The sequence below is a fragment of the Cottoperca gobio genome, chromosome 6, assembly GCF_900634415.1.
Source record: "Cottoperca gobio chromosome 6, fCotGob3.1, whole genome shotgun sequence".
NCBI classification, from domain to species: Eukaryota; Metazoa; Chordata; class Actinopteri; order Perciformes; family Bovichtidae; genus Cottoperca; species Cottoperca gobio.
In genome coordinates, this window is record NC_041360.1 from 11,532,440 (window position 1) to 11,558,762 (window position 26,323).

The window sequence follows — 26,323 nt, forward strand, 5'->3', positions numbered from 1 at the left end:
AGCTAAGCTAGTCTCATAATACTGTCCTCCACACAAGTGCAAGCAGTGAGCTGCTTTTGCGGCCATCATTGTTTGTATTTCTGTTATGTCACTTGCTGAAGCCGCGCCTCTGCAGATAGTCGGCTGCGCTCAACAACAGGGCTAACGTGTATAAATGCAATAGATTCACGGTTTCTTACAAAGTACTTCAGCAATCATATTTGGGTTTCTCACAAATGAGATAAGGGCTTAAGCATTGATATGACCTGAATTTAGTACAGATAACCTTTAACCACAACATTGTCACATTATATAACATATTTATTGTTCTTGTTGTGATTTGTAAATGTTTTTTTAAGGAACATACAAATGATGTTGTCATGTTGATATGAGATCAGGATATATTTTGTCCTAGAGGGCAATTACATGTATGTTCTTGTTTAATTTGGTTTAAAAACCTATCCTTAAAGTTATTTGACCCACTTACTTGGCACCAAATTTAGAGGTCACAAGATAGGGGTACAGTTTACCCATAACACCTTATTGTATGTCAAGGTGTAAATAAATATAATTAGGGACTTTTAGCAGTTGCCATGAATAATATAATGAGCATTACCACGTCTGGCCTTTGCAATAAAAAAACCCACTATAGAACAGCTGATTACATTTTTAACTCAGTCTATTTTATCAAATTGTGTTGGCGCATGTCAATGTTTTTAAAATCAACACAAATATAATTGAAATATAAAATATAAAATATTCCTTCATTGTGTGCATGACATAATTCATCATTACGGGGACATTGGATGAGTGTCCTATAAAGGAGTTCCATTGGACAGCCTCTCATTACATTTTAATGATGTGGCTTCAGAGTGGACCTTAAAAGTTGTCTGTCTCTTTGGGCCTGCATGATAATTGAAAAGAGGTTTCAATCTGGCGAATGGGAGCCAACAGGGATATTTCTGAGTTTGTTCATTAAAAATTGAACATTTTCCTCATGAAATGTAGACAGAATTCCTTTCAGACGAGTAAAAATCCCATATAATGACGTGATATTAGCCAAACCTCAGTTTCATTCACAGAATTATTTTGTTATTATGTCACCAAAAACAGAACGTTCAGCGTGAACATGAAAACAGTGTGAGTGCTGGTTTCAATTGACAACATCACACTGATGGCAAAAAAAAGACCTATAATGTGAACACAGTTTGCTGTTATCTTTTCCTCACTATCACTCTCTGTTTATATGTTCCCCTTTCCATGACAATCATATACAAACACATATATGTAAACATTCACTATGTAAACTTAAATTATAATTGTAGATATATTGTCCACCCTGCATTTCACAAATAATTAGCAATCATTGTGTTCATAATTTCATAACCTAGTTTACTGTAGAGTTTGAAGTACCTTCAGTTTGCATAAACACTACTGTCGAACAGGGTAAGGGGTTAAGAAACAAAGAACAACTGCAACCCAAACCTGATTAAAGCATCCCGTTATAATAAATTGTCCACTTTATTGGGGCCTGCCGACATTCAGTTTTCAATTGTCCATTGATAATTGAATATGCACATCCCATCTGAGTTGTGTTCCACTTAATGAATTACATTTATTCTATTTTCACTCACTCACAGACAAATCAAAAGCAATGAGTTAAAAGGAGCTAAAGAGTTGAGTGTTGTGGTACTACAAGTTAACCTGACATTCCAGATGGTTTGGTACACAGAAAAACCATCTGTGAAGCCCTCATTAGAAACTATTTGAATAAAGGTTTCTTACAGTGAAGAAATACTCTCCAGTTCTGATATAACTGATGCTATTGCAGCATCTATGTTAACCTCTTTAGGAGCCGCCATTGTTGTTTTTAACGAACAGTGGCCTCTCTGTGTCGTGTCACACACACCTAAACCATGCTAGTAGCTCCTTACAAGGACGCTGATTGGTCAGGATACTGGCTGGCTGGACACAAACGCATTACTTGAAACCTGACAAGATGGTTTTTCGTGTGATCCTGCGATTCTCGTGTAATCTTGTGATATTGCGAGAATCCAGCTGCAGTGCAAGGTAAACTACAAGTGATGCTTGAAATTATCCAGTTATTCAATGTAAATACAAAAATGTGTACATTTTAAAAGAATGTAAGCAGCAGAAAAGGTATTAATAGGACCTGATAATAATAGTAGCATTTTATTAAGCCAGACGAACACAGTAATCTTAGCTTTGAATTGATTGCCCCCAAGGCAAATTTCTACCAGATTGGTCGACGTTTGTCGTGCAGTTTTAGGGTTTTTAGATTTATTGCCTGAACAATAAACAATATGGCTCTCGGAGGACCAAATCAATTTCTGCCATGTCAGAATGGTCAGCTGTGCAGTTATATGGTCTGATTTTCCACATGTCTGCTCTTAAAAGATCGGTTATAAACTGTATTGAGCTTGTTTTAATATTATTGGAGTAATATTTTTTATAGTGTGGCTAAAACTGTAGTCTTGAGACTGCTGTGATATCAAACTGTACTTTGCTGCAGAACAGACAGATCATTGTCTGCATCTTACATTCATCTTGATTGGTATTGTCAATAAAAAAAACGTTCAGTGTGATTAACCACATCATGGCGAATTGATTTGCTCAGATCATAAAAGGCTGGGTTTCCACTGCATGGTAGGGCTTTGTTCGACTCAATTTTTTTTCCTCTATTTTGTTTTCTGCAGCGGATAGTACCACCTCAGTATTGGCAGGATTCTCAGTCCAACGGCAAAGCAAAGCTATGTAGAAATGTTGTGACATCATCTTCAACAGGACGCTTCCTGGATCTTTTCACCGGTAACAAAGCAGACTAACATCTGCACTTCAATTGTGTGGCATAGTTCACTGCATAGTTTTGCCGCCTGACATTCTTTTGCTTCTGGAAATCTAAAAAGAGCAAGTCGAGTTGAGTAGAGTCATGCTCTACCATGCAGTGGAACTGAAACAAAGTTACAGGATCTAGCTATTGCAGGATCTGGCCTTGCAGAAAGGCCGATTAAAACATGTATTGTGAATTAACACAACATACAAGATCATTAAAAACGCACATTCAAGCTTTAGGTGTGTCGGTGTCCAGGCCGTGGTTTGGCACATGGTCGCTCACTGGCAAGACTTATTGTGCGCTCACATTAGCACCAATCTCTCCTATTATGTGACCCATCTCCCATTCACTTCACCTGAAACCCATACAACTGACAAAGATGGATTTTACTGTTTGCAATACAAAAAGTGATACACCGTGTGAAAATGGAAAAGACATATTTCTTGTGGTGTGTCATCACCTCAATTTGTACAATATTACACTACCAGACCATAAACCGCAGCATCGCTCTCATAGACTGTTCCCAGTTGATGATTACTCTGCTCTATATTACATATATCCACATCAAGTCCCTGACATCACATTTTTTTCTGGGCTGAGTGCAGGGCAATTTCGTTGGGCAATCAAGTAATGTTACTATATCTTTGCAAGCACACCTACATGGATGGGGCCATCATTTCTATTCGTTACACCTGTGCTTTTCCTGCAATGACTAGGTTAAAATGTCTGCTGTTAAAATACGTATAGGGCATGGCTAACAATAAGTGCAAGTACAGTACAGTTTAATTGGTAAAAGATGGATATTTGTGAAAGTTTAATGGTTGTCATGCTAGTTCTAACAGATTATGGTTTTAACGCTGCCCATACTTTTACCTCCTGATCCTATAGTCACCCCAGTGTGAGATTCAATTTTGCCCTGCCAATTTCAGGTCTGTCAGCAGCTTAACCACCTCTGCTCTAACTTAACATTACTATTTGAGTGGTGGATGCTGGCCTTGGTATACGGTTTGGGAATAAGTGCTATCAGAGAGGTCTAATTCACGACAAGAAAAAAAGCCATAACCAGGAATAGGATTTTCTTCATTGCTGCAGCACATAGCCACACTCTTGTAGAAAGCCACAATGCTTGGGTCATTTGTAAAATCATTGAAGAAGCTTTACTTATTTTAAGGGTGCTATTTAGAGTCATCCTGTACTTTATACCCAATCCAAACGTTAGTGCCTAGCTGTAATGTTGAACGTAAACGTAACCATTTATTTGATTACTTTATCACACCCTTTAAAGTACACCCTTGTATGCATTTGTACCTACTGCCAAGCCAAAATATAAAGTCTCTCATCAATGGTAAGTTTTTCTTTTTCACAATCTAATCATATTCGTGTACGTCATATGCTCTTATTCTGCATTCATATTGTCATATGTTAACTATAAAAACAATTAACTAAAGTATGCTAATGATGTTGGACAGTGTTATTAGATCCACTGATTCTCCCTCCTCCTTCTCACTCTATGAGCGCGTTTAGCCCCTTCTGACCCTTTCCCGGACTACCTATTCACTCCAGGTCTCTGTATCTCACACAGATAATGTGACATTTATCTGTAATTAGACTCTTACATATTTTAATAGAAAATGATATCCCTTAAGGTCTCCCTGTCATTTGCATGGGCAGCTCTGATGATAATCAGGTCCTAGAAAAAACATTCTCGATGACATGGGCTGTCATCCCAAATTAGCAGGCGCAAAATCCTTATCAGGGGAGTGACCTTCCAGAGCACTGCTCAAACTTGGTCATCATGTGGGGAAAGAATGGTCTCTGCATCTGAATAGATACATGTTTATTAGCATTGCATCATTACATTTACATCTCATTTGTCATTTAGCAGATGCTCTTATTCAGAGCGACTTAGGGACAGTCACCCTGGAGCAACGCTAGGTTACGTGCCTTGCTCAGGGGCACAAAGGCAGTAGACCACTATCATACAACCTCTATGTTGCTTATTCTAGTAGATATTTGTTAAGACCATTGAAGCCATAGCTTATGGTGCTGTCGTATTGTACTGTATTATAATGTGCATAGTCCCATATATGTTGCGAAATGATTAGACACACATTAGAGTGTTTTATTACAGGGTGTTGGTCAAGTTTTCAACCAACAGCATTCTTGTGTTTGCTATATTGAGACTGAGGTCCACATTTTAGTCAGGGGCTCTTTTATTGGTGCTTACTTCTCTTGTAATAATATGCAGCAGCCAATCTATCTTTGTTGACACGATGGTCCATGAATATTCTATGTGAACAAGTGAGTTTCCTCAGTCTGCTCGCTCCATAAAGCTTTTCCTATGAGGGTTACCATCTTATGAAGAACTCCTAGTGAGCTACAGTAGTTGGTAATGAGTGATCATGTGACATGCTGCGATGAAAAACAGTGAAACTTGAAACTGCATAGTACAGTAGAATGTGTTGTGCTGTGCAGTTTGAGTTATTAGTTGGTGTGCAAGGGATGCTTCAGATCAGTAACTGAGTTATATTCATACAAACGGATTCATCTGCCACCTGTAGGGAATTTGACTGTGTGTGGGACATAAGATGCTTAATATGTTTACATTAGAGCACACTAAGAAGTTACATGACATGTTCTGTCTATAAATATTACATCAGGCATTTATTATTACAGAAACCTCAATTCTTTACAAATTTAATACATTCTGAAATGTATGAATGTATAGCATTTGATTTGAAAGAGCTAGATGAATAGGTAAATAACTTTAGGTAAAGTTTATATTACATTATGTAACTTCATGAAGTATTGACTCTATAAGCCTGATTTGAACGTCAGTGTTTTACAGAGACGTTACAGTATAAATGCCCACATCTATTTATCCTTTAACATCCTTAATGCAGAGCTATCTCTTAAGCGCATTCTTCAATCTCACTTTCTCCATATCAAGGGAGCTCTTTGCTCGGGGATGAGATTAGATGAGTAAGGTAGTCGAGTGTAGCAGATAGGGAGTAAAATGTGAGACAAAGCAATTGCATTTCATATTGAATTGGGAATAAGGGAGAACATGGACTCCAGCTGCACAACCCTCATTGTTTGGACATCCTGCAAAGACCGTTGAAGGTCCAGAGGAAATTGAAGGGCCTTTATCAGTCAGTCTAATAACCCCACAAGTTATATAGCCTGTCAGTCTTTTAAATCTGAAACCAGATGCACTTTTTGCAGAAGGATGCAGTCGTTTAAATTTTAAAGCAAAATGTATGCCACGAAGGACTATTCTTTGACCTACTACTTAATTACAACAATGCTAAATCAGTCATGCTGTTGCACCTTAAAGCTGTCAGTCAACATATGGGCAGATGTACCTCAGACTCCATGCCCTGTCAAAATATATTTGTCAAAGAAAAGTGGCTTTTTGGTGACAGGAGGGGAACAAAAGTATTAGGATCTGAAAGGAGCAGTGATACAGCACAATACTGTTTGTTGAAAAATATAATGTAAAATAAAAGTATATTGAGTATAGGTTCTGTACATTAGCAGTTAATTTGATTAAAACTATAGTACTTTTACGGTTTACCTAATACTAAATCAGAAAATGTACAATTATGGGAGTAAAAGAAAGAAATTACGAACATGTCTCCAATAATTATGCAGAATGTCCTGTCTGTCCTGGTGGGCTACAACTATAACCACGGTAGAGACCATAATAAAGAAATACCAGGGGGAGCAACTGATTGGATGTAGTGTGAAGTAATTAGACAAATTATACTTTAATTCTCCTCTGTTGTTTTTTTTGCCCTTTTGATGTCTGATGTGATCCAGTTGTATTTCCCACAGCACAGTGTCTGTGTGGCTCATCTTTCTGGATCACATCTGTCATGGGTGGCCAGAGACTTACAGAGAAAGGAAGAGAGGCAGAAGAGAGAGGGAGAGAGAGCTTTATGAGCTCCTCAGTGCGACATCTGGCGTCACACTGGGAATTCCCTTGCATGCAATTTGTTATGCAGGGCAAAGACCGTAGGCTCTGTGGTCTGTGTGTAGGCTTTGTAATTCTCTGTTGGTCCCTCTGCTCATTGTGGGAAATAAGCTATGTAATTGCAAGATAACTATTTAAATAATATGAAGACTATGAAACATATAGTTCAGCCGTCTCTCACGGTGTAACCGCGACCTGAAGCTGTAATTTACGCTTCAAGTCTTTTTTTCCGACAATACACATGTACGCGTGAGGTTGATGCTCAATACAACTCTGCTACTTCACTACATTACTCCATATATTAGGGTTTTATTATTATTTTAAGACTGGGACCAGACGGAATCAGTCCCTTCAGTGTCGCATGAATGCTGACGGGATGTTTGCGGTCACAGGGTTAGAGAAGGCCAAAAATGTCTCACATTCACACCAACATGTTGAAGATAATTAGTAATATAGTCAGCAGCACTGAACTGAGTACCGCATGTTATTCTTTAATATCTATCTTATTTTACCACTTTTGTATTTCAGCATTAGTTTCTTCAATTGTTCATAAAAGATATTTTGTTTAGAATTCCTCCATGCACACTCAAGTTGATTGTATTTCCTTTAATATGGCAGCTGATTTATCCACAGAGCACATGTTCTAATGGAACTGTGTTTGAGTTTAAGAGGAGCAACTCCGACTACAGAGAGGACAGCCAAGGACTTGATGTTCCAGAAGGTAATCATATATGTAAAATGGGAATGAAACGCCAATTAATTCTCGTGAAAAATTCAACCTTTGTAGTCTAATTTAAATTAAATTATTATTATATAATCTAAATTATGCATTGAAAGGTCTTAGTGTCATAATAACATCAAGTGTGTGGTAATCATTTTTGATTAGGATCAAGGACATGCTGAATAAGAACAACCTACTACATTACCCATCCCAGAGAAGGATTCCAACCTCTGCATTGTGCTTAAATCTCATTCTATACTTCATCAACACTGTGTGGTAGCTTCTGAGACACTATTCACCATCATCTGAAAAGAAAATTGGGGATGCAGCCTTTTGCAATTATGCACCAAAGCTATGGAACACTTTACCTGCAGACATTAGGGAGGCTAGCTCTCTCAATATCTTCAAAAGTAAACTAAAAACATAGCTTTTTACTTTAGCCTTTTAATAGTGATATTTTATATCTCTTTACTTTAGCCTTTTAATAGTGATATTTTATATCTCTTTACTTTAGCCTTTTAATGGTGATATTTTATATTTTTTTATCGTAGCCTTTTAATGGTGCCACTTTAAACTAATCTAAATGATTTTATAAATGTGTGCTATACCTGGTTTAACATTGAATGTGTAAAGGTAACTGAGATAATTTCAGAGTGTGTATTTTTGAAAAACCTGAGATCAAATAGACTGGCTTTAACCGAAGGGAGTAAACCAGTTGAAAGGTCACAGGGACCCATTGTTGATCTCATGCTTTCAAAATATGGCTCTGATAGTTTAAAAAATTTACAAGAATGGTGTGATAAATGTGATTTCCCGGCAGTAGTGTTGTTAAGTACGACACAGATAGGGAAACTAGGCATGATTTCCAATGTTATTTTATACTATTTTAATTCTGCTATTTTATCTGCTATTTTAATTCAGCTATTTCTATACAATTTTAATTCTCCTATTTTATACAATGTTAATTCTGCTATTTTATCTGCTATTTTATACTATTTTAATTCTGCTATTTTATACTATTTTAATTCTGCTATTTTTATAATGGTACTCATTTACATCAACACTGTGATTATTGTACTGTAAATGCTCTTATTCTGTCTAATCTTGTACTAATTGTTATGTTTTTGCTGTGAAGAACTTTGTGCTCCAATTCTTGTATGAAAGGTGCCATACAAATAAAGCTTATTATTATTATTATTATTATTATTATTATTATTATTATTATTATTATTATCTGTGAACAAACACTGTTCCTCTCCCTGCAGGTTTTACATCTAAAAGCAGAACAATGTGTCACAACCTGACATTTATTGGATTCAAGCTTTGCAAAGGTTGCAATACAGACCAATTCTATGTTAACGATGTTAACGTCTTACTAAAAAAATCATTCAAAATCAAATTCAAGGACTTTACAAAGGACTTTCCAGGTCTCAAATTCAAGGACCTTGGCAAAGTTTGAGACATGGATATAGGTCAAGGTGTGAACCTTTATTGATTTTCTGCAGGATCTGCATTGGGACATATGAATGATCTTTAAAAAGCCAGTCTTTGTTAATGTCTTTGGTGAGCCACGAGTCCCGGAATTGACATTTTTCAGGCATAGATGAAGGTTCACTTAAAGTTAACCGTCTCCTTTGCTTGTCGTTGTTTAACCTGAACCATTTGACTTCAATCATTCATGCATGTATGTGATTGTCGCACTTTTTCAAGGCAGGTCGTGCGTGAAACAATGACGCAAATGCGGAAGACACACATGCAGTGGAAAGTGGAGCGTGGCCTATTTACTAACGTTAAGTAAAGTAAATATCAAAAGAACAATTTCTATTCTTGCTCAAAATGGTGTGGCATTTCACCATGGACAAAGGAGCAACAGACAGTGGTGGAGAGACTGAGAGCCAACATCAACTAAACTCGCCACGCCACTGCAAGTGCTACAAAATACCTGAAAGCAAAAACAAAAAACAAAAGAAAATGTTCTTTCAGGTTACACGGGGAAAGGCTGCACTGAAGCAACACTTGAGAACACTTTTAAAAAGGAGAGGGTTTGATCATTTATACATTCTTATTTTGTATAAAAATAAAATATTGGATTGATTTCTAATAACTTTAAACTGTAAGCTTAAAGCTGTATCTATTTTTATCTAATCTATTTTATCAAGGAAAAGATAAGTATTAGATAGGGACTCAATATTAAATTATTTGGATCGATGTTATAGGGACATCCCTACTATCTATTTTCAAAAACTTTTAAGGCTTTAATTTTTTCCCTGAACATAAACTAGTCCAAGATGTTTCCATATTCAACATTGTCCATGCTCGAGCAACTGCTGGAGAGATTGAGTGATGTCTGATCGAAACTACACTGGGAAGGATGAGCGCTTCTTGGATGTTACCCCAGCAGAATCAGACATGGTTGAAGACATTGCAAATGTACTGAAACCAATGATGACAAACAAGACATGGCCTGTAGTTACACAGATACACCGACTGAGCATACACAGTGCTGTGAGAAGCAGTGAGTCCTGTGGATGACAACAAAATAAGGAAATGCAACGGAAAAAAATGTTTGACAGATTGGCTCCGGTACGGTCGACTAAACTTGGAGAATGTGAGCCTGCCAAGGCCGTCACATACTCTGGGAAGGTGGTCCAGTTAGAAAAAGAGTAGTACAGAATAAAGTTACAGCTATCGCTCACCATCTGTCACCCACTACTAAAAAGGAACTCATGCGTCAAATAGGTGTGGTGTGTTATTATCACACATTTTGGAAAATAATTTCTCCTCAGTTGTAGAGCTCTTGACAGATTTGATAAAAGCTCAGGCTAAGTATTTCTGGAATGGTTTTAGAGGAACACTTTTTTCTGCAGGTGGACACTTCAGTGTGGGAGCAGATGTCATCCTATTATAGGGACATTATCAGGGAGGGCGGATAGACCTGTCACCGTCTTCTTCACTCAGTTTAAAATGCACCAATTCAATTATTCATTTTTTTTCTTGCCCTACACAGTTTGCTGATGGACTATTCAAGTGGCTTCTTTAATAAGTCTCTCTTTTACCTTTTTTATGTTAATTTGTCTGAAGACAACATATCAACATATCAGATTAGTTCATCCGTAAACTAGAAATGTAATTTGTTTGGAAATAAAACTATACTATGTACTGTTGTGCATACTGCCACCCTGTGTAGCAATGAAAGGTAATTCAACCGTTAGGGGTAGGAGCAGCAAGTAATCAACAACTCCTTCAGAAGCTAAAAGCAATTCTGGCAATCCGCATCTAACAATATGATGTGGCGTATTAACTGACAACCAAAGAAAGGTTTGGTCTCATTTTGATCTGGAGCATCAGCAGATTAATTCAATATCCAATATGTTATAATCCATTGAGTAAGGCAAGATACGAGATGTATAAATCCATGTTTTTAGTATCTTTCCTGCCATCTTGAATGTAAGGGAACCTGGGAAGGAAAATTGAGTGAGATTGATCTCTTCATTGTTTGGGTGGGGAGAGGGAGGAGATCTGCACTCTACTGAGTGCACTTTTCTAGATTAAGCTTGGTTTTAAAATGTGAAAACAGAAACAGCCTGAAACACTAAAAGTTGTTTTACCATTTCCAACAAGAACATGTGTGAACTAAAATGCTCTGGGGAGTGTATTGGTTAAATGTCTATTTGTCGTACCTCATGATACACAGGATATATTATTGATGTATTAATTAGAAAAGCAAGACAGACATTACAGCTTTAAATGGCAGAACCAATTGATGATTTTGGAGTCACACAGTGTTTGCATGAACATCTCAATAAATTCTATGCTACCATAATACCAAAAGGGGAAGATCCAGAAATATGTTCAATAAATCATCCTAAGAGTTGCATGTTGTGTTCTCAACAAGAGTGCATCACCCATTCCCTGTAAATAAAGCAGATGGAAATCGGGAAGAATTGAGTAGAACTTGTTCAACTTGTTGTCTATATTGAACCATATCCCCATTTACAACATTGACAGTGTATGGTTTCTCTTTATTACACATATTGAGTGACTTTTCATATAACCTCCACTCTTTCATATCCCTCCTACCACTGTTCCTCTTCTTCCTTGTTGACCTTATTATAAATGTTTTGAACTTTTCACTGGATGGCTTCTCCATTTGCGGACAAGGGCATGTTACAGGTAAGTGATCAGTTGAACAGAATGGCTGACAAGAGGTCAGATGGACAGGACAGTGGGTGGTAGAGTGCTAGAGGTGGGGGTCAGGATGGAAAAAATCCTGAATGTCAGAGATGAGGGCAGCGATGAGGAAGAAAAAAGGTGAGAAACACAGAAGAGTCAAGGCGCCCTGGCATGCTGTTCACTGTCCAGATGACCCCTCTCTCTTTCTCTCAGCAGAAGGATATGCCTGCCAGCGACTCTGTCCATCATGTTGACTACAACAGCTGAGCAACATCTGTTCATTAGACTTGACAGATGAAAGAGAGGCCTGTGAAGATGGGATGAGGAGGATGAGAGCTGATCCAACATAATATATCTCCCGTATAATTATGAGGAGCTCATGTAATATAGCAGCCCTTGTAAGCCGTTGTGTCTACATGGGACCGACACACCAGGCTGCACAGATAGGTAGAGAGAGGGACTTGTGTGAGGTAATCGAGGCATTTGCTTCATCTGTCACGCTTCTTTCAGCTCTATTGTGCTGTGCTGAAGGTCTTTCTCTCCATTACATTGTTTTGTTGGTTTTTTCCTCAACCCCTGAAATGTCACAGGGAAATGAGCACAAAGCATTGACATGGATGAGAACCGATAAATAATGCAGCGTACATTTCCCTCCCAATCTCCTCCCCCCCACACACATACACCTCCTTCCATCTGCCTGTGTGGGTTTATAGGGGACAAGACGGCGAAAGGCAGCCACCCAAGGGACACTGAGGCCAGAAACACTTCAGTGCACATTGAATACAAACCCCATGCCTCTTGTGCACATGTCTATGTATAACTCATTTTAATGTTTAATACAATGCTGCATGAGTAACAGATCATGACCTAGCGAGAAGAAAAATAAATAACACTCAAATATCATGCAGACAAATGGACCAGAGAAAATTGATTCAGACCCGGGAACGCACATATAACCTTATACACCATTGTTGATGCTTCTTTTTTACTTTACATAAACTTTATTGAACATGCTTGTGAGGGCATGCATCGGGACACAGGCAGCAAGAGTGGCCGTGAATGGAATTCATTTGATTTTATCACCCTGGGAAGCAGGTCACACCACCCAGGCCTTTGACAAATATTGTGGTTGGGAGAAGGGATTAGAAAAGAAAGGTCAGCGATTGCAGGACTAAGACAGAAAAGGAAATTAAGTCATCACTATAGCTATCTGAAGTTCAAACACTCTGCCCACTCCCCTCTATTCTTATCTCCCCCACAACAGCAACACTGGTGTCTGCCTTCATGTTAGAATGACAAGCTTTTTCTGCTGGTGATAGGCGATGCCGACACATTTTAACAGCATTTTCCATGTTTTCTTGACATTTGGAGAGAATAAAAACTCATGATTTGGTACAATCAAACACAATGATACGGTTCCGTGATTCAAGTTGAAAAAATTACCTGTTTATTTTTCTACTTCAGCCAAGAAGACAAATCAAAATTTAATGGAAAAGGAAATAATGTTATTTAAAGCCAGTGGGATTTACACCTCTTCCCTAAAAACATCTAATTTTCGAGTTAATTATCATTGTGGTAATGTTCCATGTTGTATATTGTGCCTTGTTCAAGGATCATTTATTGTTATTTTACAACACAGGGTTGCACAACTAAAATGCAGTTTTAGCTCAGTCTGTTATGCTACACAAGCAAATCAAGACAAAACCAAACAAAAACAGCAATGTATTCCTGTAGTACACTTTTTGATTTTTTATTTGCATCAAGAGGAATGTAAACTGCAGGAACACAAACAATGGGGAATTCTCTAGGAAGAAATTATGGCCGGTATTTTGATATTAAAAATTCAACATGAGGGAAACGTTGTCCATCAACAGAGTCCGCCTCCTCTCATCCACCAGAGTCCTGCGCTTTGTCCTGTGGTCCACCCGTCAAGTGTAATAGCTTGATCCTGGATGCCACGATGGAGCAAACAGTCTACAACGTTGCTTGGTTAACCTGAGTCTTACTTCATCGATGTGATTTGTCAGCAACTGGATATCAGCCAGGAGAAGGCTGGGTAGTGGAATAGCCTTAGGTCCTTGCCAAGTTAGCTTAGCTTGCATCTCGGCACATGTTATTGCTATAGAATTTCACTTTTGAGGTTAAATGTTCTTGTTTTGTAGCTTATATAACTATAGGTTTAAAATGATGCATGAAAAAAAAGGTTAAGTGATTTAGCTGTGTCTGGAATTAGTTTACAGTTCAGTGCTTTCCTACAGAAATATGTAAAAAGTATTTGCATAGTGAAGAAATGCATAAATCAATTTCATCTTTTTACATGATGTTCATCAAGGAAAGTCCACAACTTCCACTTTATGCACAGAACTAAGTACTGATGACTGATTGCTTGAGACCATCATCATTGTCTTTCTGATCCCTTGCATTGCCTGCTTTTGTCATGTAAAACGGTCGGATACATCAGGGAACACACCTGTCAGCACAGCTTCTCTTGCAGCCTTTACTCATAGAGCCGTGCTTCAAACATCAGAGACTAAAGCCCCTGCCTTGCAAAAGTTCTATTTTCTCCTTCAGTGGTTTGCTTCTCATCTTTCTACATGACTCCAAGTAAGGCTCCCCTTTACAAAACAGATATTTATTTCAGAGCAATGAACATTTTGCACACTTGGCTAAATTTATTTTTCCTCTTCAGTCAGTGTCAATAGAAATTTACGGCATGTTGACATTTCCTATTGTGATTTAAGCTCTCCGTGCATTGTCGGTTTCTGTAATTTTTCATCACCAACGATTAAATGCTTGACAGTTTTGATATTGGTTGTTGATTTGATCAACAACTTATTTCAAGTTGACTTACCCGTTTTGATGGTACTGCATATGTTGTACGCTTTAGCGGACATGTAATGCATGCCAGTCATGAGAGATTTAAAATCCTTTATAAGGCCTTTGTCCATGTCAAACTCTTTAGCTTTGGTCTTATTTAACCCTTACATCAGGGGTCGGGAACCTTTTTGGCTGGGAGAGCCATAAAAGCCAAATATTTTTTTATGTATTTCCCTGAGAGCCATATATTTAATGCATTTGAACGCAACTTTATGTGTGCATTTTTTTAAGAATAACACGTCTCTGAGTACTAATAGCGGTATCAGTGTTGCATTGAACACGTGCTCTTTTATTAAATAAACTAAACGCTTACGTTATTTATCTCATTAATGTGCACGTTTCAGTGTTTACTGCACGGGTGTCAAACTCAAGGCAATTATATCCGGCCCACGAGAAAATATCATGTCTGTCATAACTGGCCCGCCGGTTTTGGTAATTAAATAAATGCATGGCACAACCACGGGGAAAGACATTCAAAGAAGAATCTAAATGTGTGAATGAAATGAAAGTTTTTGGAAAGCAAAGGGAAACACACCACAGATCTCTGGGACGATGTGAGCTGGCCTTTGTGTGCGACATAACGAAGCATCTCACTGTTAAACCTGCAGCTTCAGGGCCGTGTGATCACAGACATGTATGATGCAGTGAGATCTTTCTAAACCGAGCTGCCTGTGGGAGACTCTGATGCAGCAGGAAACTTTGGTCACTACGTGTTTCCAAACACTGACAAACATCTCCACCGCTGTGTTCCCGACCGCATTCTGCTCATAAACTGAGCGCATTTGCCGACTTTGCAGCTCAGAAATTTAAATTGAACTGCTCAGCAATCCGTTTGCAGTTGACTTAAATATGTTCCATATCTTTTTGCACTTTATGTTTATCCTGTTCAATAAATGTGGACCGTGTTTGGCCCTCGACGTAGTCCCAGTTTTTAATGTTGGCCCTCCCTGTGATTGAGTTTGACACTCCCGGGCTATTGCTTGCTTTGTGCAGTTATTCCTCTGCTCGGTTTCGCGAAGGGCAGGGCTCCGCCCCCTACACACACATACACACGTGTGAACACACCTTAACCTACAGCCAGAGACAAAGCGGAGGAAAGGAGAGGGGAGAACTAAAAACAAATCCGCTGCTAAATGTTTTACTTTAAAATGACACAGTATAATTATTTATTACTTGTTAATCATGTTAAAAAATGTCAGCTCAAAATTGTCTGCGAGCCATATTGCGTTATCGAAAGAGCCATATATGGCTCGCGAGCCATAGGTTCCCGACCCCTGCCTTACACACTGCTTGGGTAAAATTTGACCCATTTTGATATTTGACACTATCCTAAGTTAAATTATTTTAGCCTGAAATTGGATGACTTTAAGTGACCCAAAATGTTTTTAAATGATTTGTTGTGCTCCAAATCTTTGTACATTGAGGCTGTTCCGCATCAAATTTTCTGAAATGTAGTACTTACAGGTATAGAACATGAATGGTATGTAAGGGTTAATAAAGTACAAATAACTGAAATTGTTGGTAGTATATTTATATAGACCTCCCAAGCAAATATTATATTAAATACATATATTTAATAAACGTATTAGCATTTAATTTTTTTGGACAGTGGCTGACAGTAGACATTTTGGCGCTGCCCGATTAGGAATAAGTTTATAAATTGGGTCCAATATAAAATATTGTAGGTAAAAAACTGCCTGTTTTTCTTAACAATACAATTGAGCTGTTCCAATATCAAATACAAGCTCTATACAAGTCTGAAATTGGGACATCCACCACATTTGAGCTGCAAGTCAATAGTAAATATTACAAAAAAAATTGCATTTAAAAAGTGCTACAGTACAACAAAAAGGCAAGAACAGAAATCTGAGACTGTCCAAAGAATAGACCGATATGACAAGAACTAGGGTCATATGGACATGCTGTGACCAGAATCAGTGCTTGCCAAAGTGGCGACCCAAAAGGCTGCTTGTTGACATTGGGTAAGGGAAGCTGTCTTCTCCGCAGGTTTGAAGCAAAAGCCCCGCTGAGGGACGAGTTTGAAAAGGCAACGGAAAAGATGGCTCAGTCAGCCTAAGATATTTTGGAAACCTTTCAGCAATTTTGGAGGTGAGACCAGCAAACAACCAGGCTGCTCTCAGTAAGATTGGGAAAATGCTAACACCAACTGGGGATATTGTCAGAGAATGAAAGAAGGACTTTTGAGGAACTACTAAGCCCCATAAAAATGCTCTCCAGGCAAGAGACAGACCTGCAATATTTGGCAGCGGGGGTGATGATGTTCAGTGTTTGAGTTTCAAGATTGAAAAACAACTCAGTCAAAGCAATGTGACACTCAAATCAAGAATCCACTTGATGTTTGCTGCTCTTGTAAGGACCTCCTTTTGAAGTACCATAGCTATTAAGTGAACAGGATATTTACAGTAAATAAGTTGTTAAGAGGGGTGCAATATCTAGTAGATTAGAAAATAGGAGTTGCTTCCCTGTGAGAAGCAGCAAACATACAGAATATGTGGAAACGTTATTATTATTATAGCTTGGTTGCTGGAGTATGTGCTTGCACTTCTTCACTATCAAACACTTTCAATGTCCAAAGATGATTGACATGCTGGCCTTCATTTGTGTGTGTTTGCAAGGCAAACTCTTGGCAAAAAGAGAAGAAGAATCTCTTACTTCCTTGGAGGACTTTTCTCTTTCTGTCTCATAATACTCCATACTTACTCAAAGCTTCTTTTAGAGTTTATTTTTTGCTTTACCCTCCAACACTGTAACAACATTACCCACACTCTCTTTACTTAGTGCAACTTTGCACAGCTACAGTTGTTTGAAAGCCTCCTACGCATTCACAAAAACCTGAGCTGCATCATGTCTCTCCCAGAAAGCCCGAAGGCTCTGCCCCAAAATAAGAGCAACAAAGGAATAGAGATGGAGAGGGGGGGAAGGCACATATTATGCACTGTCATTTCTTACCCTAGGAGGCACTGTTGTTCCTAAATTGAGGAAAGCTGGTTTGCAGCCAATGTCATCTTATCATGTCAGCTCACTTGAGTATGTAGACAGACTAAACAAAAGGATAAATTCAAGTATAGAATGCATAACAGACATATCTGAGATGCGGCACTTTACTCATGGCAGGAATGACCCCATTCTGTTACACGGTACAGCTAAAATATAGTCCAAACATACATCAAACCACTGGTCGACATCTACACATACTTTACATATCAAACCACTGGATTGTAAATCCAAGCTCATTTTGACAAACAACACATGACAAACTTTCACAGATGTTGGTCATTAAATATATATATAAAAGAAACACACAATCAAAGAAGACATATAATAGTGAAATAAAAAAAATATAGGGGCTAAAATATACATAAGTAGAAATGAATATAAATCTGTGAAAAAACAACAACAACCAGTAAACCCACCATGATGCCATTTTAGCATAAAAAACAATTCTGGGAATGTTTACTTGGAAGATCACAAAAATGAAAAGTCTTCAATGTTGGGTGTTCACAAGGGACACATGCAGAGAGCAGAAAACTTGATTCAATTCGCTGGTTTGTGCTATGAAAAAGAAGAAAGAAAATAAAACCTTCCCCAGTGTCCATTTGCTCTCTGTCCCCAAGAGCTCTTGTGCCATCACAGAGTGGCAGGCCTTAGTTCTAACTGATCATGAGCGACAGCCACTGATCCTGCCTGGAGTGGCGCCACTGCAATGCCCAGATTTGTTTTTTTTCCCGTGAGTCATTGAATAGGTTAAACGTTTGGATATGTGTAGAGGGGAAACAGGCAGATCTGGTTAAGGCCCCAAACAGGGGTGGGGGATGCGTCTTCTTCCAGGGCAAGATGCCAGCTGGAACGTGGCTCACAATTACAGGCTTCTATCCACTTCACATTAGCTAGGCTCAATTTCTGCTTTGAGGCTGGGAATGATCCGTGAACAGCTGGTTCATAAGGTGAGACATTTTTCAGGACACAGATAACACCTTATAATTCCAGGGTGGATTGTACACAGCACTTGGCATGTAGTTAGCTGCATTTATAACGATATAACGACTTCTTACATGGAAATAATTCATCATGAAAAAGACTTCTAAATGTAGAAACATCCTTCAACTTTATGGGTTTTTGCTACCATGAATAAACAGGTGTTAAAATCCTGCAGGATGGAGCCTATTAATACAAAACCATTTAAAATGCCATAACATTTAAAAGGTCAAAACTATGCTGTGGATTATTAGTTTAAAATATTCAAGACTTTGTGTATGTTTTTCAAAGCACCATTACTGTAGGTCTGTGTCTACTCAGGGTGCGTGAGCAGCACATTACCACAGCAGCAGTCAGAGCCCAACACATCATCACTGTAGTAACGTAAAAAAGACGTGAAGCGGAAAACTGACAGCTGAAAAAAACAGACACCTTTCAATTATTACATGTTTTTTTTAAAGTCTTAAAAAAATATCTAAAAATATGTTGAAAGATCTTTCAGCGTTACATTCAAAATCAGAACCTCACTGGGAAGACTTTGATTCTTTTGTTTGCCTGCTAGAGCTCAACATGGTCTATTGCCTGCTGCCATCTTGTTGATACACCTTATTGTCACACCTCCATGATCCTACTGGTACACAGTTTGCCCACATCTGCTTGCACTTCCTCGAGGGCCAGACAACATCAATGTTTGCTTTGGCAATTAAACATAATGCCAAGAGAGAGGAACTGTGGTATTTTATTTCAGCTGGCACAGGAAAAGAGATTGCCAAAGATAACAGCTCTTAGGAATGAGCACATTAATGCAACACATATATTATTTGTTTGTTTTTATGTGTTTTTTTAAATATAATTTACCATCATCCGATTACATTTTCCATCATTGGAAAAATTACATATGCTTCACAATTTGTTTAGGTAATATAAATAAATACATAAGTGTTACTAAGATGGGAAGGAAAATGGTGACAGAACAAGTCAATGCAGATACATGTGGATCACAGCTACCTCTGTGCAATCCTATAATGCACAGCTAAAATGTAAAAAGACAGCTTCAGAAATGCGACTGGTGACTTGTTTGACACCTACTAAGAGTTAACTGACAGCATGTCAAAGAAGCTCCTAAGCGGAGCCCCTCCAAACTCAAGTATTATACACATACAAAATATAACAATTGCATCAGTTTTACAATGCTTTAGTTTTCCCGACTAAACTCCTTCAACGACAATAGATGCATCATCCACATGATGTACACATTGCAAGGAATTCAATGCACCAGCTGTAAGGAAGACAAGCCTGTGTTTTGGTGAGTTCAATGCCTCAGGAAACCAAGACAGATATTGTGAGAGATGGATGGGAAAAGTGACAAGGAAGGAAGCGATAGAAGGAAAGCTGTAGGCCATGGTGCTAAATATACAGCACGTGACATCCCAACACATGTGTATATTAATAAACTGGCAGACGGTTTAATTGCCACAATTACACTGTGCCACAATTTTGAAGAAACAAGTGATGACACGTTGTTATTTAGAAATTGGACCTAGATTTTGGTAATGGGATGGTGATTTTTAATTGTATTCCACTAATTGATTAATCACAAAATGTGCTCGATTTCTGATATGCATATAATGAAGAGTTAACGAGAAGTGATTTCTGAATCAGTGCCAAGTGGGTTTATTTATTTTCCATTTTATTTAGAAACCACGATTACATTCTGTCTTGATCAACTGGTTCCCATCAAAACCAAAACTGTCACATTCACTCACTTAGCTCCCTGGTATACTCCTGAACTCCACACAATGAAAGCCCGAAATCGTCAGCTTGAAAGACTCTGCAAGAAACCTGGTTCAACAGTTCACTGCCACGCATACACAGACTACCTACAAGAATACAAAACTGCCCTCAACACGGCCTGGTCCTCTTACTACTCTCAACTCATACACTCCGGCTCCTCCAACTACAAGGCTCTCTTCTCTACCATCAAAAAACTTCTGAAACCAAGCGACACCACCTCCATATCCTTCACAACTGACAAGTACAACTCTTTTCTTTCATTTTTTCAATCAAAAATAGACACCATCTACAGCACCACCTCCCCTGCCCTCCCCACCTGCGACCATGCTCTCCCCCCTTCTAACCCTATCTCAGTTCTCCCCTGATTCCCCCATGGAGCTCTCCAACATCATGATCGGCATTAAAACTTTCACCTGCACTTTGGATTCCATCCCTTCCCATCTCGTCAAGAACTGTCTCTCAGCAATTTCTCCACTCATCACTCTCATCATCAACTCCTCTCTCAGCTCTGGTTCAGTCCCCCCTTCACTTAAACTGGCTGCTGTCACCCCCATCCTTAAAAAACCTGGACTCAACCCCACATCACCACCGTCCTGCAGAACCTCAACTGGCTCCCAGTCCCCCAACGCATCCATTTTAAAATCCTCCTCCTCACCTACAAAGCCCTCCACAACTAGGCCCCCTCCTACCTCACCGACCTGCTCCATCACCACACTCCCACTCGCACTCTCCGTTCCTCCGACGCCAACCTCCTGTCCTTGCCACAAAGGACCAAGCTCCGGACCTGACAGAGCCTTCTCTATCACCGCCCCCTCCCTCTGGAACTCACTCCCCAAACACATCCGTGACTGTACCGATCTCACCATGTTCAAATCTCAAATCAAAACCCATCTCTTCAGATCTGCTTTTAATGTGTAATTACTTCTATGTACTTTTAATGTTGATGTCCTGTTTTTCTTAATGTAATTTTTAATGTTATATGTACCTGTAAAGCATCTTTGGGTACCTTTTAAAAGCGCTCTATAAATAAAATGTATTATTATTATTATTATTTTTTTTTTTTTCTGACTATTGGGGTTTCAGAACAATGGGCCTTGAGAACAATTGACAGTCCCCTGTAAAAGTCCCTAGGTAGCCTAGTGACTGAGTGGTAAGTCTATGAATCTGGCTAGAAGTATTCCTGGTTAACACATAAATAGTTTAAGTGGTGGGTTAATGTCCTCCTGGCCAGCTTTACCAACATTTGTGGTCCTGCCTATGCCATTTTCTGTAATTCCCAAATAAATGCATATTCCGCCGTGCCACCCAAACCTCCTCCAGTCTGGCTGTCTGGCAGATATGCTACTGAGTTTCCCACTAAATTGTAATAAAAGCCAGGGGTATACCCTGACACGCCTGTAATACATACACTACTTACACCACCTGACAGTGATTATCAACGACCGGGATGTAATGCAGTACAAGTATGTGCACTACATGCGACTGGGCCCCAAATATGTTGTCAGTGATAAGCTAGCATCTTGGCTTTAAGATATGGAGGAGAAGAATGACACAGAGTGAGCCGTATTTTAGCCATAAACTAAAACAAATAAAATCACCTTTCTGTGGATAAAAAAACAATGAACAAATAATTCATAACAACTCAGTGCTTATATACCAATTAATAAATGACTGCCTCAATCAGCTGATTACCCTCCACATTCCAGGAACAGTTCATTACCACAACTCCAATAGTTTATAATGAGTATATTTACACTGCCCATATTTCATTACATTTATGCATAATTCATGAGATATTAAAGTTAATATGAAAGTCATCATTTTGGCTCCAACAACCATTAAAATATCATCTGATGGTCAGTACAAATCTAAAATGTTATCAGGTGCTGCCTTAACAGAGACATATTGTATATTTAATCTCAAAACATTTATTCATATTTATTCATTCATTCACGTACTGGTAATGAGCCTGGATGTTGGAGCCATTTTTTCCTCTCAGATTACTGTCCAGCTGATGTATGCTTATGTAGATGTGAGTGGTTTGTCTGCATAACAGTTGTGAGCTAAAATCCCATTGATCTAATTATAAAATGATAGGATGTTTTAATCTGGGGATACTATCAGTTAAGTACTTTTGCCATCCAGAAAGAGGCCTGAGTTCAAGTCTACATGATATTGCCTATTTTAGGCTCTAATGTGCAATACACATCACTCACATCGCATAGCATTGCATCATTTGATGAACGTCAATTGGTGCCTGCAGCGCACGCGAGAATACAGACATAAATAGTATACAGTATACTGTTGGTGCCATTCTGGGGCGCAAATGTGATCACAGAGAGTGCATTGGTGTCTTCATTGGGATATAAGATAATTGTGTATCCTGTATTCTGACAACTTTATATGTGACATAACTGTTTACCATTGTGTGCGGGCTTACATACAAAACAATGTGTTGATGCATGTATATATAAACTGCCTAGGTGTGTTTCCCTTAATGACTGTGGCCTCTAGTTTCTCAAGACATTTTATAAGAAGGAAAAAAACTGAACTGCAATTGGATTTTTAATAGTAATTAAGTACCATTGCTGTAATGTATAATTCAGAAGCTACCTCTGCTGGGAATTATTTTGAATTACTATGGAATATGCAACATAGTTTGTCCCTAACTGTCAAAATAGGCCCATTCATACAGCATCCTAGTGAAAGAAAACAAAAAAACAATCATATCATTCTCTTTGCTTGTTTGTGAATATCTCAAACTCCTTGTCTCTGAGTGTTTTGGTTCTATGAAAAGTCAAGAAGTGAAACACAAGAAGTGAAACACAGCTTAAAAATACGAGATTCAAACCAGCCATCACTTCATGGTTGGTCGTCTTGGTGTGAAAGTATAATTGAAATGAATGTTTTATGAGTCAACGCATACATAACACAACACAGTGCTGGGTACAGAGGGCCCACCACTAGTCAACCTCAATGAATGTCAACATGCTGTTTAGGTCAACAGCTGAATATGTGAAAATAATGCTACACTAAGAATGCATGACATTGCCATTTGTTCTATAAAAGAAACATGGAAACTAGCATTATAACAGAACGGAAGCTGACACCTTCTCTGACAATGGAACCGGGTAGAGAATAAGGTTGTGGGGATGCAACACTCATTTGAAAAATATGGAGTCTTGCATTGGTGAATCACAGCAAAATCACTCATCAGCATATCTAGTATTGCAATATTCAGCAGTTGATCATTTAAAAGCCAATTCATTTACAGCCTATTTTTCTCTCTCGTTTTTTGTTTTACCTTGGAGGCATCCACATTTTAATCATCATTACCATGATCATAATTACCATTTACATCATCATAATCCTAAAGACATTAAACAAGCTGCTGCTAATTCCTCATGACAAAGAGCTTGGGCACACTTACTGACTGTACTCTGTTGCTTTAAATTGCCTTCCAACCCAAAATGCTAGCTCAAGTCCCAAAATTAGGTTGGCAGGGAGAACCGACAGACCTTTTACCCTGGCTATTACAATTTAGATGCAAAACAAAACCTAAAAACTGTCAAACTGACAAACTCTAATTTGAATTTTTTTTTTATTATTAAAGAGAACTACAACAGGTTTTGTGCTTAATAAACAAAATTGTCAATATGTTTGATAAATTCATCATAATTTGAATTTGCAAAACAAATCTTTGCATTATGAGTTTTTTGGAATATTGATGACAGTCGGCATTTACACAAAATGAAAACTTGACCCAAGTGTATTTTAAAATGATGGTTAGGGAGTTAGCTAATGGGCTGTTGAGAAGCAGCAATGAAGAGTTTGGACATATTGATTACTTAACCTCCAACTTTCTTCCAAAACCCCTCCCCCCTGGGGTGAAAGTTAAATATTTAAAGTGATCAAACTCTGTACTCTGGGAGCTGTACTCTAATGTAAGATAAATGTATAAATAAAGCCTTATATGTATGCTGGAAAACCAGAGAGAGGAACTGTAGTAGCCACACACACACACGCGTACATGCACGCACACACAGTAATTCAGATTAAGGATGAGTTGGCACACACCAAACTCTGTACTGCAGACCATAATTCACAACTTGAATTAAGACACACCCTACTCTATATAGCTTGACTCCCGAAGAGAGAGAAAGAATATCATGTACGTTTATTTTATCACATGCTTCCACTAATTCAAAATGCATGCTCTAAATCTTCAGTGTGGCAAAGAACAGAACAACATGGCAGGTGGTGTTGTTAAATGAAAAAAGAAATTAATGCAACTTCAAATGTGAATAAAAACACTGAATATGATAAGACTTAATAAGACTTGAAGGAATAATCGTGGGGAATAATTGTGGTTTATGGCCCAAATACTGAGTATATGTGTTGTGTTGAGTTAAGGAAACAGGTGGCAGCTGGGAAGACAGCCTTTGGTGTCACAATTCACTTCACTGGTCACATCATGTCTGAGGCACATTTGTGGCACCACCACAAACCATAAAAGGGTTGTTTTGAAGATGCCACAGCAGATGCACTTAATAGTCTCTCCTTGACAAACACAGCAGGTTTTGTATTGTTTGGAAAAATAGTCAATAAGATGTGGTTTTGTGGTAGTCAACATCTGTTATTCACTGAGGGCAGCCAAGACCACAAACCATTTACTACAATACCGCCCCTGTGGCTATGTACCAAGTTTGGTGCAGATCGAGAAGCAAACAAAGAAGCAAAAAAAATTGTTTTCTTCAATTTGTGAAACGTCGTTTAAAAACTGCAGCAGCAGTATGTCTGTGAGAGCAAATTTGTAACATTCAAAAAATCTGTTTGAAATCTTTTTGCAAAATTATGTGTTTAGACCAACTCTGTCTGCTAGAAATTACGTTTATAGTAATATTTCTCCCAACTATGTTGAGGCAGCAAATGTAATCGCTGCCTGGATCAAACACACTTGTCCACCTTCAAGCCTAGTAAGTAATTTTTTTGTGGAGTATTCCCCAATGAGCCCAAAGATTATTAACTAAAACACTAATCTTGCAAAATTATCCACCAATTTGGTAAATGTTCTCTTTTGCTTTTTGATGACATTTAGATAACAGATTGTTTTATCATGCAACATTACATACAATTACTTATGAATTAAAGTATCTACATTACATTACATTACATTACAGTTAATTTAGCTGACGCTTTTGTCCAAAGCGACTTATAATAAGTGCAAACAATCAAGAGGATACAACCCCGAACAGCAAGAATCTTGTGAGTACATTAACAGAACAATAGCTTCAAATAAGACAAACAAAAGTGCAACATACAGACACAATAGAATACAAATTCAACTATTAGCTACAAATAAGCCAAAGTAAGTGCAAGATACAAAGAACTGTCTTTTTTTTTTTTTTATATTCTTCAAGGTGCAGTCGAAACAGGTGAGTTTTCAGTCTGCCACTGAAGGCTGTGAGTGGCAATGAGTCGGGATAGCCACGCCTGACATCAATGGGGAGGTCGTTCCACCATTTTGGAGCCAGGATAGCAATCAGGCGGGTTTTGTTTGAGGGGAATCTGGGTCCCACTCACAGTGAGGGAGTAGCAAGCCAATTAGTATTTTTAGTATTTAGTATTTTGAACAATGAGATGTCATAAAAACGTAGTTACATTTTTTTTTTTTCAATTAACATACTTTAATATTTACTGCTGCTATAGAGGCCAAAATGTCACTTAAATACAATGCCATCCCTAAAAAAAAGACAAAAAAAAGAAAAGAACAACTTGACAGAGAGAAATGAAAGAATGTTTTCTCTGAGCAATGTTGTTGTGAAACATGCAATCATTCCCACTGTCATGGAGCAGGAGCAGCGCTATGAGGTCCGTATCCAGTGCCTTTGGGATGCTGAGGAGACATCACTCCAAACTACATGTGGCAGCTCAGATAGATGTTGATTTATGG